The sequence below is a fragment of the Neofelis nebulosa genome, chromosome 4 (assembly GCF_028018385.1).
Source record: "Neofelis nebulosa isolate mNeoNeb1 chromosome 4, mNeoNeb1.pri, whole genome shotgun sequence".
Lineage (NCBI taxonomy): Eukaryota > Metazoa > Chordata > Mammalia > Carnivora > Felidae > Neofelis > Neofelis nebulosa.
Window position 1 is genome coordinate 67,025,530 of NC_080785.1, and position 13,330 is coordinate 67,038,859.

The following is a 13,330-nucleotide window of genomic DNA, read 5'->3' on the forward strand; positions in this document are numbered from 1 at the left end:
GATTAAGGTAGATTCCTACTGGGAAGAATTTATAAATGGTATATTTAACCAAAACACCTTCCCTACCCACCTGTGCCACTTGCTAGCTGGGGAAGTAGTTAAAGCTCTAAGCCTCCACTTTTCATAGCTAAAAACTAGGAATAATAGTGCCTACTTCTTAAATTTTTTTCTAAAAATTAATTGGGACAGTGTATAAAATGTAGTGATTAGGAGCGCCTGGGTGGCTCAGTCAGTTAAGCGTCCGACTTCAGCTCAGGTCATGATCTCACGTTTTGTGGGTTCGAGCCTTGCATCTGGCTCTGTGCTGACAGCTTGGAGCCTGGAGCTTGCTTCGGATTCTGTGTCTCCCCTCTCCCTGCCCCTCTCCTGCTCATGTTCTGTTTCTCTCTGTCTCTCAATAATAAATTAAAAAACGTTAAAAAAATTGTTAAAAATGTAGTGATTAGTACATAGTTCCTATCAAATGTCAGTTATTTTTTATAATCATCACTTTCATCATTACCATTGAAAATTTGAGAAAATCCCAATTTAATGAGCAAACCCGGCTCTCATAAAGTTCTTTTTGCTCTCCACCTCTTTGGGATTTTTTTTTTTCATTCTTTTGCCCATTCATATAAAATTTGTTCTTTAAGTCTATGGTTCCCAAACTGTGTGCCAAGGTGCCACAGAGCCTCTCTGAGATACCTTAAGTTTTCAAGAGAAACAGAAACTATCAGCTCATGATCATACTCTCTTCCTTTCAATGGCATATTCTCTTTTCAAAGCTCAGAATTTACTAGTCACTATCTTAAAAGTCAAGTACAGTGAAAAAAACCATTGTGGATGGAAGTCTTCAACCTGAATCCATGTTCTGAGGAGTTGTGCATTGTCTACAATGTGCACACATTCCACCATGATTTTGGTTCTTAAGAAAGTATGAAAAATATTGTTTTATTCTTTCAATTTGTATATATTAATTTTCAAACCACTGCTAAGTTGGTAAGACATATAAGGTACTGAGATGCTTGGAACTAATACTCAAACAAAACTCAGGTGTTTTATTTTAGGGGTTCTTAGAAAAAAAATTACTGTAGGTGTCATGAACCAAGAAGACTTGGGATCTCCATTGGAAGTGATTCTTAATCCTGGTTGCTTATTAGTATCATATAGAATAACTACATACATGTTTAACCTCACCAGAGGATCCTGCTATTCCTGATGACTGAGAACTACTACTGTGAAGAGTCTGTTTACTAGATGACAAAACTAGAGAAAAGAAAAACTTCCAGAAATAAGTCCTCATTCTAAGGTCAAGTCCATCAAGATTATATTTTCATGAGCTCTTAAAATGAACTTTTTCCCATTGTTTTCTCTCAAATTCCCCACTTCTTTTTTACTGCATTTGTCTATATTAAAGATCAGTGCTATGTTAAAATTGACTTTAAGGAAAAGGCAACTCCTTTAGAACAGAAATTCTCAAAGTTTAATAATCTTTCTCCAGAGAAATGTAGTAATATGAGTATTTCAAGGGCCCTTTTTCTCAGAGATTCTGAGGCAGCTGGTATTAGATATAGGTATTAAATACATTAGGAAGTCTATAGTAGAAAAAACAAGGAAGCAATGACCAAGAGCTCCCCAAAAACTTGAAAATAAGAAGTACTTCTGGAAAGTAAATCATAGTATCAATATGTGATAGATAAGAATGAAACTTAAAACATTTTAAGTTTCAAAAGATTAGGATATGATTATAATCTTATATGTTTAATATATTTAAAGAAAATATCCTTCAGGGGAGCCTGGCTGGCTCAGTCAGTAGAACATGCAACTAGTGATCTCAGGATCATGAGTTCAACCTTATGTTGGGTGCAGAAATTACTTAAATAAATAAAACTTAAAAAAAAATAATCAGGGAGAAAAAAAAAAGAAAATATCCCTAAGAAGAATAGTTTTTCAAGAGTGAATGCTTATAAAGTAGTATCTAGGAAATTGACAGTGCATTGGTGTGACAAAGCTGGCTGGTGCTGGCTTGTGAGAGCTGAGTTGTGTGCATCTCTTCCCACCTGTGCACTTAGTGATATTGGTAGCTTGAACTTGGCCATGGTGATGATATGTACCCCATAGAGGTTGACAAACACTACAAATTTAGATGGTTTTTCCTTTAGAGTTGGTTTGTTAAACATTTATCAGTACCCTGGATATTGAGAAAACCTACCAAATATGATAGAGAAAAGAAATACCCCCAACAAGAGGATAGGAGTATAATATCTACCTAGCACATCTATTTTTGCTGTGGAGAAAGGTAAAAATTTATACATAAAAACATGAAAATCTTCAGTATTCACATCCTAAAAGAATTCCTCTTCCTCTGTTTTCAAATTCTGACAATTTAGCTTCACATGCAAATTTCTTTTTCAACGTTTTTTATTTTTGGGACAGAGAGAGACAGAGCATGAACGGGGGAGGGGCAGAGAGAGAGGGAGACACAGAATCGTAAACAGGCTCCAGGCTCCGAGCCATCAGCCCAGAGCCTGACGCCGGGCTCGAACTCACGGAGCGCGAGATCGTGACCTGGCTGAAGTCGGACGCTTAACCGACTGCGCCACCCAGGCGCCCCCACATGCAAATTTCTTTTTAAAAGAATGTTACACTGGGTCACCTGATATCTCCTTGTCTGATGGAGACACTCCTCAGTGTAAATGAATAAACTGCTCTTCTAATTTATACTACAGTGAGAATTTAATAATCATTATTATTAATTTAAATCCAAGAAATCTTCAGCACTGACAATATTTTCTACAGAGTAACTCAGTGGTCAGGACTGTCATATAATGTTACCTCATAACCAACAGTTAGTTGGCCTTCTCTGAAGACACAGTTTTGCTTCAGAAGCAATCTACTAGGATGATTAGAGATAGCAGTGCTTCCTCAGACTAGACTTCCTCAGACTTGTTCCAGACAAATTTTACAAAAAGTTGTTGAAATTAACAATGTCACAAGGTTTTTTTTTTTTTACCATGTAATAATATTCACATCAGTTAAATTCATATTTAAGAGTCCTCTGCTCTCTTCTTAAAAAAGATTTTATGTTTATTCATTTTTGAAAGACAGAGGGAGACAGAGCACAAGCAGGGGTGGGGTGGAGAGAGAGGGGGACACAGAATCCAAAGCAGGCTTCAAGTTATCAGCAGAGAGCCTGACGCAGGGCTTGAACTCACAAACTGTGAGATCATGACCTGAACCAAAGTCAAATGCTCAACTGACTGAGCCACCCAGGGGGCCCAGTTCATCTGCTCTCTTTATGGCTACCTTGAGGTCCTTGCAGGTGAAAGGAACAAAGGTATAGGGCTTCCAACCTCTACTCTGTGCCAGTAAAAACACAGTCAGCAGAAATCAAACTCCATACAAGCTCAAATCTTCAAAGTGCTAGAACCTTACTGATTGATTACTTATAAATCTAGATATTTGAATTTATAAGATCAGCATTTGAAATATTTTTGGTACAAAATATTTACCCTAAAGGAACAAAACAACATCATTTGTCTACTTATTATTTCAACCTAGGGGTTCTACTGATTTAGTAAAGAAATTTGAAGGTAAAACTCCCTTGATGACTATCAGATTTATCATGTTCATTAGAAGAGATTACTACTAAAGATTTTTTTTAGAAGAAAACCCATTATGAATTGGAGCTTCATAATAATGTATGGTTATGTTTCCAAAGATGACCTCTGGCATGTATCTATAGATCCATACGGATGGTTTCTCAGGTCTAATGATTTACCGTCATTGAGACAAATGAAAAAATAATCTTGTAAAATTATAATTACTTACTACTTTTTAATCTAGATAGCTTTTTAATGATAATGCCTTATGAAGCTATATTCTTCTGTTCTAATACACTATTTTCAAGACAACCTACTTCAATAGCAAACGAACAAAAATGATTAGTGAGATTAGGAAAGATACATAGAGCATCTAAATAAATGGAGCATTTTCATGAAAACTATTAAATTGATGAATTAGATTAAAATGTCACTACCATTAAACTCTGTTTAATACATGTCAAATAAATACTTTAGCAGTGTTCTATAACCTTCATGACTGTTACTGTATCTGTTAGGGAAGGCATTACCAATTGTTTTTGCATTTTATTTGTTTTACCTAATACAAAGATTTAATTTCCTTATGAGATTATAATTTTTGAACACTATTGGGCTTCAGTGGGAAAACTTTGAGACCAAGTTAAAATTTTTTCTAATTTCCTACCAAAATCTATATGTTATTGGCCTATTATTATTAGCACTTGGTGGGATAAGCACTAGGTGTTATATGTAAGCGATGAATCGGGAATCTACCCTCAAAACCGAGAGCACACTGTACACATTTTATGTTAGCCAACTTGACAATAAAGTATATTAGAAAAATTTTCCTGCCAAAATCTATATATTATTGGCCTTTTATAGATCCTTTGAAGACACATACACACATAAATACATCTTAGGGTGTTTTTTTAGCACTGTAGAAAAAGGATATGAGTGTACAATATCTCAAATCTACACAATATTCAGTCCAGGTAGAAGCATTTGATTCTCAGAGCGTCAAGCAAATAGAGATGATTCCGCTCACTGGGCCAGAGCTAAAGCCTCAGCTAGGTTTTTCAGTAGTGGAAGAGTAGATACAGGAAGAGAGCCATCTGCTTAAAATTTTTTTTTTTTAACGTTTATTTATTTTTGAGACAGAGAGAGACAGAGCATGAATGGGGGAGGGTCAGAGAGAGGGAGACACAGACTCCGAAACAGACTCCAGGCTCCGAGGTGTCAGCACAGAGCCCGACGCGGGGCTTGAACTCACGGACCGTGAGATCATGACCTGAGCCGAAGTCGGCCGCTCAACCGACTGAGCCACCCAGGCGCCCCAAGAGAGTCATCTGCTTTAAAGGCTAATGGAATGTCTGTTCCAGTAGAAATAGCTTACAGGTTGTTGTTCGAACTGCAGAATGTAAAGATGAAGTAGTCCGTGTTCCTGAGAGTATGGGATACCAACCTACATCCAGAGTTAACATCTGAGTGATGGGCATGAAAATCTCCTGCTATACTTTTGGGTGTCTAATCTTCCCTTAATTCTGCCAGTTTTTCCTTCATATACTTTGAAGTTCCACTATGAGTGGTCTACACGTGTATGATTTTTATTTCTTCCTCAAATTGACTCTGCTGTCATTATGAAATTTTCCATCTTATCTCTGTAACATTTCTTGTCCTGAGACCTGCTATTTCTTACATTTCTATGGCTCCATTGTATTTCTTAATTATATATTTGATTAGAATATCTTCTTCCAACTTTCATATTCAATCTGCCTGTGTATTTGTATCTAAAGTACAACTCTTATCGATAGCATATTCATGACCCTCCCCATCAATGTGATGATTCTTCCTTTTAATTGGAAATTTTTATTATTTTATTGTTGATTTCCATATTTATTTTTATTTCTTTTTATACCTTTATTCTGCTCTTCTGTTTTTATTTTCTTTCAGGTTAATGAAATATTTTTTAATATTCTATTTATTCCTCTGTTGGCTATTTAGGCATAATTCTTTATGCTCTTTGAGTACTTGTTTGAGAGATTACAATATGCATTCTTACAATGTCACAGTCTATATATAATTTATATTCTAATACTTTAAGTGGTAAGCAATTTATAACAGTATAATTTCATTAAATCTCTCATTGTTACTATTGTCATTTATTTTACTTCTGTATGTCTTATAAACTACAGAAAGAATTTTTTTGTCTAAAACTGTCAGTTCCTTATTAAAGAAATTAAGATAGGAAACACAAAGTAGTCTTTTCTATTTACTTACATATTTACCATTTCCAATGGCTCTTCATTCTTTTAGATGAATTCAGTCTTTAAAATTCGGTGTTTAAAATTTATAATCTTGCCTATAATCTTGACTATAACTTTTTTATTGTATTTTGGACTTCACAGTGATAGATTATTTGGGGTCTCAATTATTTGAACTTCATTTATGAATCTTGACTTTTATTCTTATGAGGCACTAAAGTATGAGACAATCCTCTTGATCCTGTCAGGCTTTATGTATTTCCTCATAGGGTTATTCTATGTTGGTTTAAGTCTCAGTCCTACATATGATTTGTGCCTTAACCCTATGACATGGCCTTTCTGGGGTCTCCACTAACTGTTCAAGGTTGTTGTAAAGTTTATGTACTATAATTGGGTCAAAACTCCAAGATCTAGTCACACAAACAACCACTCCCCTTCAATGCTCAGTCTTGTATCACTTGCTCTTTATTTTACTTCATAGAATGTTGCCATGTACATGTTTAGCCCAGCCCTCTCAGGTAAGGAACTAGCCTCTAACCAACATCATGAAACTTTATTTGTGCTCCACATACTATAAATTTCTCCCCCAAACAAGCTACATTGTATATGAGGCTCACCTCATGTATTTCCTTCATTCAAAAATTACAGTTTTTATTGCTTATTGTCCAGTGCTTGAAAGTAATTGTGTCATATATTTTGTCCAGTCACATTAGTGTTTAAGTGGGAAGATAACTCCAGTATCTACTACTTGTTACATCATGGGTGCAACTTAACTTTAAAGCCAAGTAATACTGAATTCAAAATAAACATATTACTAGACTCTTAAAAAATATAGAAAAATAGAACATTCTTTAAAGTCTGCCATCAAATTTTAAAATAAATATAAATTAAAATCACATATAAAAATAAAAAATACATCAATCGGATGGTGCAGATACTGATTTAGTGAGTCATTGAAATTTTACAAACTAACAAATAGGTTTTGAGTAATGGACGTTTTGACATTATTGTGTCTTGCATGTTGTTTCTAATCTTGGTTAAATAAAATTTAAAATCTATTTTAGCGACATTGTAGTGGAAAGTAAATTACCATCCAAGTGAATTAAGGACACGGAGTCAAAAACACGTACTAGAAATCAGATGATCACCATTACTGAGCACTAAAAATGATAATATTTTTTTCCACGTCATTATGTTGTAGAATTTGAAAAAACCCTGTGTGATATGGTAAACAAGGCATACTCTCATCCCTGAACTTGTCAGGAAACATTAAAACCAAAGGAAAAGACTAGACAATAGAGAAGAAAGTTAGGTAGAATTGTATGTTTGAATAAAAATCAAAGTTTTGATTTATTAGAGAATGATTATTGATCACAGATATTATTTTGGATATATTACCAAAATGTGTGAAGAGATTATATCCAGGATGATTAGCTCTCCCCAGTGTTCAATGAGGACTATTTATATATCTTTTTAAAAAATTATATTTAAAGCTAGGCTAATAAAATATTTCACAGTACATTGAATGACACAGTAAATGTTATAAATGGTTGAGAGAAATTAAATTGCAACTTTTTGAAATAGCACCAATCTGACCAGGGTACTTCAAATAGGCACAAATAAACTCAATAAAGGCACACATCTATAAGAATGAGAAACAAAATGAAACACAATGGTACTGAAAACACACAGAAGTGAATACTAAGCCTGTAATAAAATCATGGTTTACATTTTAATGAAAGAAAAAAGTTCATACATAAATTGAGTAATCAAATAAATAAAATGGTGGGGGGGGAGTAAGTTAAGACTGACAAGTAATTTCTTTTGCCAGCTTCTTATACTTTACTCACACTGATAAAATTAATGATTCTGTTGAGACATTATTCTCCACCTTAGAAACCACAGGAATTTTTTTTATGACAATTTAAGTATCTGACACAGAAAAAGGAAGATAAAGTATATCAACAGTAAATAACTATCTTCTTAATTTTTTAATATGTATTTTCACTGAAATAAGGCAAAAATAACCATTGTTGTAAGGAAATGAATGCATTTTGACAGACTTGCATATAAGTATTACTTTGTTGAAGATAAGAACTTTTGTTTGTTTTTCATATGGAAATGGATTTCTACCATAAAGACGTGGGGAGAGGAAGTAAATGTTAAATCCTGAAAGCAAAAAAAAAGAGGATTGGGAAAATACTGCATATATAAGCACACTGTTGGGAGCCAAGGGCAGGTGGACCCAAGATGAGCCACTTTGGCACCAAGATTATTTTGAGTTAAAAGCAATCAAAACCCAGCAGATTTATAAAAAGTTCTTTGCCTTTCCCACAACTGCTTAAAATAATTAAGAATATTGCTCCAGGAAAAGAGCTATCACCATAGATAACTACACTATGATATGAAATAGGTATGCTGAACAGAGAGGAATCTAACAAAGCCACTTTGATGAAAGTCCTCTCTGTCCCATTGTTTTTTAATGACCCAGCAAACATTTGTTTACCAAATATTTATTCCTTTTCATCTTCTTATGAATTTCATTCTTTTACTCTGAAGACCCAGACCCAACTACTTTTTCCTTAGTTCAGGATGATGTATATATCTTATTTTCCTTGATTGTCCCCATATGCATGCTATTAAATTTGATTTTCTCCTGTTAATCAATCTCATGTCAATTTGACTCTTAGTCTGGTTAGTAGGACCTTGAAAGGAATTCTTGTTCCCTAACAATACAAATACACAAAAGGAGTTCTACACATATAAAAATGAATTAGATATATTTAAAATGGTAATATTAAACAGATCTATAAAGACTTCAGGTAGTTGAATATATAAAAGAAGATCATGCACCATTTCTTATATGAACTGTCGTTAAGACCAATATAAAATTCAATGTCATGAGCAAGAGTAACTTGAGAAAGCAAGATGACTGAAGGGAAATAGAAAACTTAAATCAGTGAATACACCACTACAAAAGATAAATAAATCCAGTTGTTAGGGAAGTAAGTAGAGAGTAAGATATTTATCAAAGGGAGGGAAAAAAAAATCTCCATCACAAATATATGAAGTAGAGCAAAAATATAGAAACTTACAAATTAGCAATGAAAAGAATGCATCCTATTAAGAAACTAAATTTAAGCAACTAAATTTAAAGAGCTAATTGGCTTTATTAAATAAATGCAGCAATAATCCATCTAGTAAGTGGAGGGGAGCTCCAAAGAGTTGTACAAAATGGAGGGTTTTTATAGAAGGGGGGGTGGGGCAAGAAAATTATTAACAAAAGAAAAGGATTGTTTCCAGAAAAGTTGCTTTTGTTTAGAGGGAAAGAGCAGGGTGTGTTAGTGTGTAGATTACTTCATCTTCCTTTAGGGGACAGAGAGGGCCCACAAAACAGACTCATTGGTGTTAATCAGAAAATTCTGATTAACTAATATAGTTAGCTAACATACAGGGTATATGGTGTGCTCTTGGCTTTGGGAATAGATTCCCATGATTCATCACTTACATAAAACACCCAGTGCTCATCCCAACAAGTACCCTCCTCAATGACCATCACTCATTTTCCCCTCACCCCATACCCCCCCCCACTCCCTTCCACCCTCAGTTTGTTCTCTGTATTTAAAAGTACCTTATGGTTTGCCTCCCTCTCTGTTTGTAACTATATATATATTTTTTTCTTTCCCTTCCCGCATGGTCTTCTGTTAAGTTTCTCAACATTCACATATGAATGAAAACACACAATATCTGTCTTTCTCTGACTGACTTGTTTCACTTAGCATAATACTTTCCAGTTCCATCCACGTTGTTGCAAATGGCAAGATTTCATTCTTTTTCATTGCTCAGTAGTATTCCAAAGATATAGATATAGATATAGATATAGATATAGATATAGATATAGATATAGATATAGACCACACCTTCTTTACCCATTCATCAGTTGATGGATTTTGGGCTCTTGCCATAATTTGGCTATTGTTGATAGCATTGTTATAAACAGTGGGGTATATGTGCCCCTATGAATCAGCACTCCTGTATCTTTTGGATACGTTCCTAGTAATGCTATTGTTGGGTCATAGGGTAGTTCTATTTTTAATTTTTTCGGGAACCTCCACACTGTTCCAGAGTGACTGTACCAATTTGCATTCCCATTGACAATGCAAGAGGGTTCCTGTTTCTCCACATACTCGCCAACATCTGTTGTTTTCTCAGTTGTTAATTTTAACCACTTTGGTGTGAGGTGATAACCCAATGTAGTTTTGATTTGTATTGCCCTGATTAGGAGCGATATTAATCACATTTTCATGTGTCTGTTAGCCATTTGGAAGTCTTCTCTGGAAAAATGTATATACACATTCAATGCAATCCTAATCAAAATAGTACCAGCATTCTTCTCAGAGCTAGAACAAACAATTCTAAAATTTATATGGAAACACAAAAGACCCCAAATAGCCAAAGCAATGTTGAAAAAGAAAACCAAAGCTGGAGATAATTCTTGACTGATGGGTTGAGACTACTTTTTCGGGGGAGGTTGAACCGCATTTAGATTAGGTATTAAACCACTATTTAGGGATTTGTCTTAAGTGATGCCATTTGGGGTCAATGGGTTTATTTTTAATAATCTAGATGGGTAAATAAAGGATTCAAAAGCTCAATGGGAGAAAAACAAGAGGGATGCAAACTTTAGTATTGCATGTTTAAGAAGTTTGTATAAAATTATTATGTTGGGGCGACTGGATGGCTGTCTCTTGAGCATTTGACTCCAGTTCAGGTAATGATCTCATGGTTCATGGGTTCGAGTCCCACATTGGGCTCACTGCTGTCAGTGCAGAGCCTGCTTTGGATCCTCTGTCCCCGCCCCCTCTCTGCCCTTCCCCGATTGCTCTCTCCCTCTCAAAAATAAATAAAACATTAAAAAACATTAAAAAATTATTACTGTAATGTTAGTAGCAGTATAATTGTAAGTACACAAATGCATGTACTTGCCTTCAGATAGCCAGCTTAAGAAAATTGCCTAAAATATTTCTGTCCTAATTTTTATAATTCTACCCTACGGCGATCAAGTTTCCATAGACGAAGGACTTAATGGTGACTTGCATCAAATTATCAAGGGATTTTTTTCTTTACGCTATCTCTAAAATAATCAAAATAATCAATGTTTCCATAGATCAAATCCCATAACATATAGAACATTAGAAGACCAAGAACTTCATTTAATTCAAGGTCATTCTGCTCATTCATACAAGCTTAGAACAATTCTCTCTTTTTTTTGACATTTAAGAATACAGAAGTATAAAGACAAGCTTCAAAAATATTAAATTATTTATATATTATTAATAGTGTTAATAATTAACTTTAACAAAAAGGATGTTAGCTTATCCCATTGTCTTTTTAGCAATGTTATATTAATAACCATAGAGTACTTAGTGAATAATTTTAATGAGAATTTAAAAATATTAGCTTTTAAATGAAATGCAGATTTCTAGCCAGGCTTCTGGATGACTCAATTTATAACAATGTTACTTTTTACTAAATTAATAAAAAATTCAATGAAATTGCCATCCATATCTGAATAAGAAAGGTGTTCTTTAAACAACTTGACAAATATGTCATATGAAAAACTCACAAATAGTGACAATTTTAGGAGAGAAGAACCAGTTAAATTATTATGTTTTACCATATATCAAAATGTATTTCATGAGTGCAAAACAAAATATTTCAGGAAGCTAAACACTGAGAGCTACTTTTCTCCAACAGGCCTGAACGTTAAGATATGCTAAGAGAAGTTTTAGGCTGAAGTAAAATGGTATGTGTTAAAAAGCCTCGGAAGAAAGGAAAAGAGAACACAAGAAAGGAAAGATACAGAGGAATGTTTCATAGCAATAAATATGTATTTATATCTATTAATATTATTTTAATGTTAAGTATTTAAAATTCTTGGAAAGAAAAAAAAAATAATGATGTTATAACAATGTGTGATGACTGCCCCATCAGTCTGGGTCTATGGGTGACTGTAATGAACACTATAGACATGTAGCATAAGTGAGAAATGGGCTATTTTCTTTAAGACAGTGAGGTAAACATATTACAAAATGTGTTTAGTTGAGAAAATACCGTATCTATTTATATTAGATTAATATGCTAAAGGAAAATTGCAAAATGTTCAGAAATGCAACCAACTATCTATAAGAAATTGAAATTCAAAGCAAAACATATTAGTACAACAAATCATTGGGGGCAAATGTTGACTATAATATATGGTTTGGATATAATTGTTCATCTGAGTAGGAAAAAAGTCTTAGAGCACAAACATCCCAAATGAAGTAAAAGTTTAAATATAAAAATCAAAACACTGAAGTATTTAGAAGAAAATACAGTATAGTTTATGCTATAAATTTCTTAGCAAGACACAAAAGGCACATCTTATCAAGTAAAAGTTCAATTTGGTTTCAGTAAAATTTTATTTTAAAAATTTTTTTTTTAACGTTTATTTATTTTTGAGACAGAGAGAGACACAGCATAAACGGGGGAGGGGCAGAGAGAGAGGGAGACACAGAATCGGAAGCATGCTCCAGGCTTTGAGCCATCAGCCCAGAGTCCAATGCGGGGCTCGAACTCGCGGACCGCGAGATCATGACCTGAGCTGAAGTCGGACGCTTAACCGACTAAGCCACCCAGGCGCCCCAGGTTTCACTAAAATTTTAAATTTTATTTTAAAAATAGTGCTAGGGCACCTGGGTGGCTCAGTCGGTTAAGCGTCCGACTTTGTCCCAGGTCATTATCTTGTGGTTCGCGGGTTCGAGCCCCGCACTGGGCTCTGTGCTGACAGCTCAGAGCCTGGAGCCTGCTTCAGATTCTGTGTCTCCCTCACTCTCTGCCCCTCCCCCATTGCACTCTGTCTCTCTCTTTCTCAAAATAATAAGCATTAAAAAAAATTTTTTAGGGGCGCCTGGGTGGCGCAGTCGGTTAGGCGTCCGACTTCAGCCAGGTCACGATCTCGCGGTCCGTGAGTTCGAGCCCCGCGTCAGGCTCTGGGCTGATGGCTCGGAGCCTGGAGCCTGTTTCTGATTCTGTGTCTCCCTCTCTCTCTGCCCCTCCCCCGTTCATGCTCTGTCTCTCTCTGTCCCAAAAATAAATAAAAAATGTTAAAAAAAAAAAAAAAAAAAAAAAAAAAAAAAAAATTTTTTAATAGTGCTATAAACCAAAAATGCATGCCACAGATCAGAAGACTATATTTGCAATGTGTATAACTACAGAGTAATATCCATAATATATTAAGGATTATTACTAATCAATAAAGGAAAAACAATAAAATAGAACAATGGGCAAAGTTAAAAAAAATCACAGAACTTAAATGGAAAGTACACACTTAAAACATGTTCAAACTTCACTAGTTATCAGGGAAATGTAAATTAAACAATCGTGAGATACCATTTACTAGCTGTCAGGCAAAAGTTAAAAGTCTGAGAGTAACAAGTTCTGGTACACTGTAGAGCAACAGTAAATCTC